This window comes from Rattus norvegicus, chromosome 5 (assembly GCF_036323735.1).
Source record: "Rattus norvegicus strain BN/NHsdMcwi chromosome 5, GRCr8, whole genome shotgun sequence".
In the NCBI taxonomy this organism is placed as follows: domain Eukaryota; kingdom Metazoa; phylum Chordata; class Mammalia; order Rodentia; family Muridae; genus Rattus; species Rattus norvegicus.
Window position 1 is genome coordinate 24,131,031 of NC_086023.1, and position 9,706 is coordinate 24,140,736.

Genomic DNA, 9,706 nt, shown 5'->3' on the forward strand with positions numbered 1-9,706 from the left:
ATGATTATGGAAAGCAAGATTTTTCTTAGCCAATGACATTTTAAATCCATGGAAAAGCATGGTTACTCATTCTTTATATTACAAATACTAGTTGATGCCAGCCCTCACTCTGTCCATGTCCAAATACTCGGGAGTTCTGCTTTGATTTGATCATATACCGTGACATCTCCAACTTAGAAACGTTCACTTCCACTCATTGTCCTGCTATTTAAAGCATTTTGGGTGCCCTGTTGTCATTGTTTTCAGAACTGGGAATTAAACTGGGTCTGTGCTCTGTGACTGACCGGTCTGTACCACAAGCCCTTCATAGACGTCTACATGTGGCTTCCCTGGACTTTTGGATTCCTGCGAACTTTGCTTGGAACAGTAAGTTCTTGGTTCTAAACAGTGTAGGGAGAGGAGCCAGGTGTGGTCAGAGCTGTGCCAACAACAGGGACAAAGCAGGGCATAGTTGGTTCTGATAAGCTCTCCCTGAGGCTTACAGACCTGTATTACAAACATGCCCTCTGTCAAGAACGTTTCTCATGTAAAATTAGACTCACACTGGAGCCAGTTCAGTTGCCAAAGACGTGTTAATTGGATGAATCTCTAGACCTTATTAAGTATATTCTGAATAGCTCAATTATGCAAATCAGCTCATGCTAAAAGCACAAAGGACATGGGATTTTTAAGTGAGATGTCTACAAATAATAGTAACTTAAAATCCTTTTTCCATGCATTATTTCATGCAGCCATTCTGAGGTCACTGAAAGGTGAGAGGAACAACAAAGATTTTCCTGGGAGACATGCTAACTGACTTACTTCAGGATCACTAAGTGGGGGTGTCAGCAGTCCGTTCATCCTGGGTGTGAATTGTCTTGCATTGCTCTACCCTTTGGGGTAATTGGAGATGGAGTGCTGAGTTATCCCACACACAAGGCTCACAGCTGTCACCTAAGGCAGAAGACAAAGGTGTGTGCATCTTACTGCAGGTTTTATTGTTACAGTTGCCTGTAAATACAAAGACCCAATCCCCATGGAAAGCTTTTTGCTTAGCTCCCTTGAGTAATGGGCAACTGTAATTGAATGAATAGTCATAGCAGAAGCAGGAAGTCCAGCAAGGCCTGAGGGTTCAGGGGGCCTCTCCCTGCATAATTCAGGGCCTCTGGTATCAGAGCTTAAAGGAGAAAGAACAGACTGCTGTTTTCATTCTGGAGAAGACTTCAAGTCTTACCGTTTTGGAGAAGAGGACTTCCGGCTTTAATGAGTCACATCTGGAGGACTTGTGAGTCAGTAGCCAGAGAGTTAGCTTGAGGACACTTCTTGGACCTTACAGTTCCCTTTGAAGTTCTTTGTATACCAAAGTGCCATGCTTTATGTTCAGAGCCCCCATCTTTTGTATGCATATGTACATGCATGTATGTGAGTATAACCTAGTCCAGGCTTGAGCTCACTGTGTGGCTGAAGTTGCAAAGCTTTTATTTTCTAGGCTATATTCTGTTTGAGCAAATACAGTAACTGCTCACTCAATTCACTATAATTTGGTTCTCTCAAATCTCCAAAACTCACCTACCTAAAGCTGGACAAGGTCTCTTGTGCCTGATCTTGCAACTTCTCTCCTGAAATTGGAGGGCTAAGATGGAGAACTTCTGAAGCTCATAGGACAGCTAGCCTGGACTATATAGCTATGAACAACAAAGGGATCCCATCTCAAGCAAGATGAGACCAGTATTGAGCTTGTCCTCAGATCTCCATAGTCAAGCATGCCAGCACACGGACATTTCTTAAAAGTTCATTAACTACATTTCACCTCTTTCAAAAAAATGACATGTGACAATAGGCACAAAAACCCCTGCATTTCTACTGACAATGTGTGTGGGGAGGGGCTACATGGCATAAGTGAGTGACGTAATGGTCACAGTTTTCAACATCATCTGGAAATGAATCCTTAGGGTCAAGGGTCCTGGTAGCCTCGGCCCTTGTTCAGGTACTGACTGCTAATGGTAAAGCATTATGGGTATGTGTTTACCCATTTTCTCCACCAGGGGGTGTGAGACACTAGGAAAGAATTTCATCAGTACCACTGTCTTTGCTGAAATCAACAGATGGGATCAAAAGTACTTGTTAGACACCAGGATCAGCCCAGTCACAAATAATCATTTACAATGTCATTTGTGACCTGCACTGTCTGTCCTGCCTACCGATGTGATAGCCGAATGCGATTGACATCTCAGTAGTATAATAATAGTTTATAGACACATTAGTGCTATCACCTCAGTAGGCGCTGGGTTCTTTTCAGTGTGAACATCACTTGAGTGAATGACTTAACAAAGCTTTCTCCCTGAAGATCATGTGACTTGCCTCACTGTGTTTATTATCCATTCCAATCCACCAACGTAAAATATAGTATTTCCTTTTTTAAATCCACTTTATATCCCTTCCCATTTGTTTGCTATTCTGTTTCTTGGATTTCAGTTCTTGGTTCTTTTATATCTCTGCAGTCATCAATTCTTGCCAAAGTCAATTACTTTGATCTGCATCTCTCAAAGCTAATGATGCAAATTTATAATTACAGAGTCCAGTCACAAACAGAGACTTGGGGGGCAGAATTGCAAAATGAATGGGGATTAGGGTAGGAGTTGAACATTCTAAATTCCTCATACCACCAATGTGTTAGGGTCTGTCAGAGAAAGAGGACTAACATTTAGGAATAACATTGAGAGTTACTAAACTGGCTTATGAAATCATAAGCTAAATAGTACTGCCAGGTTTTCTGTAGCCTAGAAAGCTGGCCAACATAGTAGCTGCTCACTTAGGGAAAGGGGGATTCTGAGAACAAGAGGACCCGTTATGGAGCCAAGTTCAATGCTGAAGGTCCACAAGCCTCCTGAGGAGTCAAAGAATGAGTCTGTGTGTGGGCAATGGCAGTAGAGAAAAGCATGCCTACTCAGGAAGAAGTAAGCCACATTTTCTTCCAGTCTTCTAGCTTATTGAATGGTCTCTCACCCTTACTTCATCGACCCACGGACCAGTTGTCTCTACAAATTCCCTCACAGACATACTCAGGAATGTCTTTACCTGGACAGCTCTTCCTGGTGAAGGTGATGACCAAGAGGAACCATTCCCATCAGCATTAAGGTTCCAACTCTCTCTTCTGCAGAGTGCAGCTATCAGACACTTTTATTTTGTACCGCCCCTGTGGATAAAAGTCCAGCTCCTCAGCCACCATTCCTCAGCATATAGCCTAAGGAATAGCATCCCTGCTGTGAAGTATATTCATCCCTCTGTTCAATGCAGCTGTTTGCAATAGACAGAATATAGTGTCCACTTAAATGTGCTACAAGAGATTAGCAGGTAGATACATGCATACATATAACAAGACCTTTTCAAGAAGGGAACCATTTGTGATAACATAGTCATGCCTGGGAGATGCTGTGCTAAGGGAAATAAGCCTAAGGCCAAAGACAAATACTACGTGGTGTTTTATGTATGGGAAGGAAAACCATGAGCTCATCGTAACAACAGAACTGTTATTACCGATGGGGATGTAAATGTCATTACAGCCTGGGATACTGACTCATCTCCACAGATGGAGTTATAAGAGGAACAGGCGCTGAAGAACAATATAATATTAAGTGTATGCTTGAGAATTACTGAGCAGATCTCAAGTGTTTTCACTACAGAGTGTGTAACATGATACACTAATTTCTTTCACCGTGGTAATCACTACAGTCACACGTGTCTGTCAATATGTCACTCTGTACACCTCAAACACACAGAATTTCAGTAACGCTGGAAGACAGAAGCACAGTCCTTCAGTTCTGCTTCCATTTCACCAAAGTGGATACGCAACGTGTGCCTGAAGATGCTCCGATGGATTTAAACTAGACGAATGATGCAAGGCATTGAGAAGTAATAAGCGAATTACGGAAAATGTAGTTTGTGTTGTTCTCTTCCTTGTTAGTTTTCTGGTAAGAAAATTTGACAAGTCTTACTGGAAACATTTTAAGAGGATGTGTAACTTACTGTCCTGGGTCTAGCACATACAAAGTCCTGGGTCCAATCCCTAGCAACACACACACATCCATCTAGTTAGTTACATGTGTGGGATATCTCGTGGAATAACATTCACAAATACTGTCAATGAAAATTTTTTCAGGACCACTACAGTTTTTTTCTGAACCCTAATGCTTTCCAAACCATAAAAACATGCCTATGAAAGGATATGATATCCTTAAAGCACAGTGTTCAGTGATTTTAGAGTGTCTTCTAGAATACAAGGAATTAAGGATAGATTCATGTGAAGAAATTCCTGATTAAAAAAAAAACAAAGAAAATAAACTTACCTTACGAATACGATTTATCTTAGTTTGGTGGGTTTGTATGTTTACTGTTTCAAAGCAAATTTGATCTCAGCATTCTTCACCCAAACTGGGTATAGAACTTTGAATAAACGACAGTCTTGAGACAGGAAAACACAATGTAAGCTCAGATTATCTAGTCACCAGAAGACCAACAGAGTCATATCTTAAGGGCACAAGATTGGGTGGATACCTTCCTTACCACTTACTTTGGCATCCGTTGAGAACATGGAGATATAACCAAACATGAGAATGAGTAAGCCCTCCCTGACTTTCAAGCCAGTAAGACCTCTCACCTTTGAAGTAGCCTTTAAACCAACTCTGTATTGACAAAGGATATGTGGAGGGAAGTGTTCACCATGTTTCCTCTCCACCTGGACTTGGGTTTGTAACATGTAGGCCTATTCTCCCCCAGTCTGTATTTTACAGCACAATGCCAACTATAAATAACAAAGGACGTGATAAAAATCATCATTTTGAAGCCTCTAGTGAAACTGATTCAGCAAATGATTACCAGTGTTAAAATCATGAGATGATAGGCTTGTGGGGAAATAAACTTCGTGTGTGATTTGCCCAAGTATTATCAAAGATATTATATTCTTATCACTAGATAATGGCAGAGGGAAGAGGAAGATAAAATTGTACAGTGAAAGATAGAGTCATCATTGTTATTATTATTTTAATTCACTGACCAAGTCTAATGGGGTGATGAGCGACTATTATTCCCTACCTCTTACTGCACCGTATATATGTATGCATACATACAGCCTGTAGTATGTGTACGTCGGCTGGGTTTTTCTGCTTGTTTGCCTGCTTCCTTCTTGTAAAAATCCTGCCGTGTAGCCCTGGGATTGCAGCTGTGTGCCTCCACACTCCACTCATCTTTGCTACTACTGTCTTCAAATTAAAATCTAGCAGCCTTCTCTGGAAGTTTCACGCCATACAGAGGGATGAGATGACATCATCTGCAAGAAAATAATATTCAACGCATCCAGAAAGACAAATGTCATGTGTTCTCTCTCATACACAGGATACAAACTGTAAAAATATATACGCATAGGATATGAAAATGGAAGGAAGACCGAGGGAAAGTAGTCAAAGGGATATGGAGAGGGATAGGTGGAACAAGAGTGGGTTATGGGGAAAAGAAAATATCTCATGTTCTTCCGAATATGTGGAATCTACATTTAGCTATTATATAAGCATATATCTGCATATGTATCATATACATGAATGGAGAAGAGTAAATTACACACATATATACATATAAAATATCATAAAATCTATTTTGTAAGCCTACTAAATATATATTATGTTTCCTATATATATTAATTAATGATTCCCCTCCATTCCAGTTGTCAGTAAGCCTCAGTGCACAAGGTATAACTTTATGGAAAAGATGATAGATCGAGACTCCTGTTAGACTACACCCAAGTTCCTAAACCTCCCTGAATCCAACATCTTCATAGGGAACAGAAAACCCCTGGGCAGCACCTTATACATGAGGACTCTCAATGCTTGTTGCTATCTGCTCACTCATTACCCTTCACCATGGCTAGAAAATCCCTGCAGCAGCAACCTCAATGCAAGGAGGCCAGCAGCCATGCAGTTCCAGCATGAACCCCAGTCTATTTCTTCCATTCCTCAGTTTTCAAGTACAGATTGAATATCACTGAAATGCTTTGAACCAAAAGTTGTAGGGTAAAAGAACTAGGAAAAAAAAAAAATCCTGCTCCCAAGCCTGAGACATTGGACAAAGGAAAAGCACCCTGTTTTGACCCTAAATTTAAATACTTAGAAATCCCACCCTTTGATTCAGTGTTAATGACCAACAGCTGTCTCCTATCATGAACCCTTTCCCACGAAAATCACGTCCCTGAAGATCTTTTGAAAGCATCTCCTCCTACGCTCTGATGTCTCTTTCCATTCAGATGCAGCACCAGCCTTTTTTCTCCCCAATAAATCTGTTGTGTGAGGTTTGTTGTATGATGTGACTATGGAATTCCTTGGCTCCAGACCGCCAAGATGTCCTTATGCCAGAAAAACCTTTACAAACATCTTTTTCCTTTCACTTTTTGGACTTTAGAATGTTTAGAATATGGAATATTCCAAATATGAAAATATCTTGTCTACCGTGTATATGTACACTTTTGTGAAAAAGAAAAACCTTTTCTGGAGAAACACAGCTCACACATCTATACCACTTGGTGATGAAATGGTCAGTATCAGGGATTTTCTTGAAATATTTTGAGCTGTTTATTTTCTGGCTTAAACTTTTCTGCAATTTGTATTTGGACAAGGTATATTGAAAATCACAAATAATTTTTGTAAAGTGACATTTTGGCTATGCATAAAGTTTTTAAAAATATTTCAGTGTGTATGTGAGTGTTTGTGTGTGTGTGTGAGTGGTGTGTGTTTGTGCACGTGCATGCGTGCGTGTGTGTGTCTGTGTGTGTGTGTCTGTGTGTGTGTGAGTGTGAGTGTGTGTGCATGTGTGTGTATATATGTGTGTGTGTCTGTGTGTGTGAGTGTGCGTGTGTGTGCGCGTACATGCGTGTATGCGTGTGTGTGTCTGTGTGTGTGTCTGTGTGTGTATCTGTGTGTGTCTGTGTGTGTGAGTGTGTGTGCATGTGTGTGTATATATGTGTGTGTGTGTGTGTGTGTGTGTGTGTGTGTGTGTGTGTGTGTGTGTAGTGCCCACAGAAGCAGGAGGTGGTGGATCAATGGAGCTAGAGTTATAGGCAGTTCTGAGCCATTTTCAGTGGAGGCTGAACTGAAACCCAAGAGCTCTTAATGGCTGAGACATATCTGCAGCACGCCAAGATGTGTTTCTTTAAACTGCATAGTATAAAGCTCAGACTAGTGAGAGCGTTCAGTGGTTAAAATCTCCTGCCACCAAGCCCGACAAAGTAAGTTTGAATTCAGAAAATGTGGTACATCTACACAATGGAGTACTACTCAGAGAGCAAAAACTTCATAAAATTCATGAACTTCATGAAATTCATAGGCAAATGGATTGAACTAGAAAACATCATCCTGAGTGAGGTAACCCAATTACAGAAAAACACACATGGTATGTACTCATTGATAAGTGGCTGTTAGCCCAAATGCTTAAATTACCCTAGATGCACAGAACACATGAAACTCAAGAAGGAGGACCAAAATGAGGATGCTTCACTCCTTCTTTAAAAAGGGGAACAAAAATATCCATAGGAGGGGATATGGAGGCAAAGTTTAGAACAGAGACTGAAGGAATGGCCATTCAGAGCCTGCCCCACATGTGGCCACCAAAACTAGATAAGATGAATGAAACTAAGAAGTGCATACTGATAGGAATCGGACATAGATCTCTCTTGAGAGACACAATCAGAGCATGTCAAGTACAGAGGCGAATGCTAACAGCAAACCACTGAACTGAGAACGGGACTCCCTTTGGGAGAATTAGAGAAAGGATTGAAAGAATTGAAGGGGCTTGCAACCCCGTAAGAACAACAATGCCAATCAGCCAGAGCTTCCAAGGACTAAACCACTACCCAAACTGCTACCAACTGCAGCAGTGGAAGGGGAAGCCCTCGGTCCTGCCAAGGTAGGACCCCCAGTACAGGGAAATGTCGAGGAGGAGTGGTTAGGGGAGGTGGGTTGGGGGGAAACACCCTTATGGGGGAGGGGGAGGAGCTAGGGGGCTTATGGACAGGAAACCGGGAAAGGGAATAACATTTGAAATGTAAATAAAGAAATATATCCAATAAGAAAAACAAAAAACAAAGAGAGTTTGATCTCTGGGACACATGGTGTCAGGAGAGAAGTGACACATGCATATCACACTCTGTCTCAACATACACAAATGTAACAAAAATTCTAGTAAAATGCTTTGAAAGGTTAACTGTTTTCAGGCAGTTAACACCTTTAATCGCGGCTTTGGGAGGCAGAGGCAGCATAATCTCTGAGGTCTGGGCCAGCCTGGTCTACAGGGTGAGTTCCAGCACAGCCAGGGCTGTCCTCTTTGGTGCCTCACCTCACTGTCCATCCTACCTTGCAGAATGTTGGGGCTTCTGAGAGCTAAGGGTTGTTTAACACTGCTAGCCTCTCGCGCTACCACCCTGCTGATTAGCCCATCTACGTTCTTCTTTCTTAGTTCTCCTAATTCGCTTCTTGTTATTTTAAGTCTCACTTTGTTTCATTTGTATTTCCCCTTTTGGTTCTTATGGTCATTCTCACTCATTCTCTCGCCCTCTCTGTAAAACTACAAAATTGTCCTTTGTTGTCTACGTGATGTTAGTTATTCCTGTTATGTAATTCCTTTTATATAATTGTTCCTCATAGGCGTTAAGCAATTCAATGATCCCTAATACTTTCTCATTCTAACTCTGAACAATATATCTTTTCTTTACTGATTATTCATAATTCTCTATGTCTTAGTTTGATGTCTTAAAACTAAAGGACCTAATGTTAAAATTTGTCAAAAATTTCATGAACTTCATGAAATTCATAGGCAAGTGGATTGAACTGGAAAATATCATCCTGAGTGAAGTTCAGGATGTTCCTATATCACTAATGGCTTCCTGGTTTTTTGTTTGTTTTTTTTTTTTTTATCTTGCTTCCGGGTGCAATTTTCCTCTGAAGGTGCTTTGTATAAACATGTGAATTGCTTCAGCTATCAAGTGGAACGACTTGGGTTTCACTTGCTGTTACCATCAATTTTCAGAACATTTATAGTAAAATCTTTTATAAATATCATTATTGGGGGTAGGGGGCCAATGTCTAGGACTTGCCAGAGACCTGGGATTGGGGGAAGCCCCAGGGTGTTTATGGGGGGCATTTCAAGCTGAGACTCCTTGCAGTGGGGAATATGAATCGTCAAGTGGCCACATCCACAGCCAGGCAACAGGAGGGATAAGGACAGCAACCCACCCACAAAACCTTCCACCCAAAATGTGTCCCACCTACAAGATGGACAGGGACAAAGATAGTGCAGAGATGGAAGGAATGGTCAAGCAATGACTGGCCCAAACTGAGACCCATCCCATGGGCAAGCACCACTCCCTGACACTATTAATAATGTTCTCTTACGCTTGCAGACAGGAACTTAGCAGAACTGTCCTCTGAGAGTCTCTACCCAGCAGCCAATAAAAAGATATGCAGAAACCCACACCCTAACATTAGATGGAGCTCCGTGAGTCTTGTGGAAGAGTTGGGGAAGGATTGAGGTGCTTGGAGGACATAGTGACTGTAGAGGAAGACCAACAGGCTCAACCAGCCTGGATCTTGGGGGACTTCAAGAGACTGAACCACCAACCAAAGAGCAAGCACAGGCTGGACCTAGCTACCCCCATCCCATGTCGCCCCCACATATGTAGCAGATATTC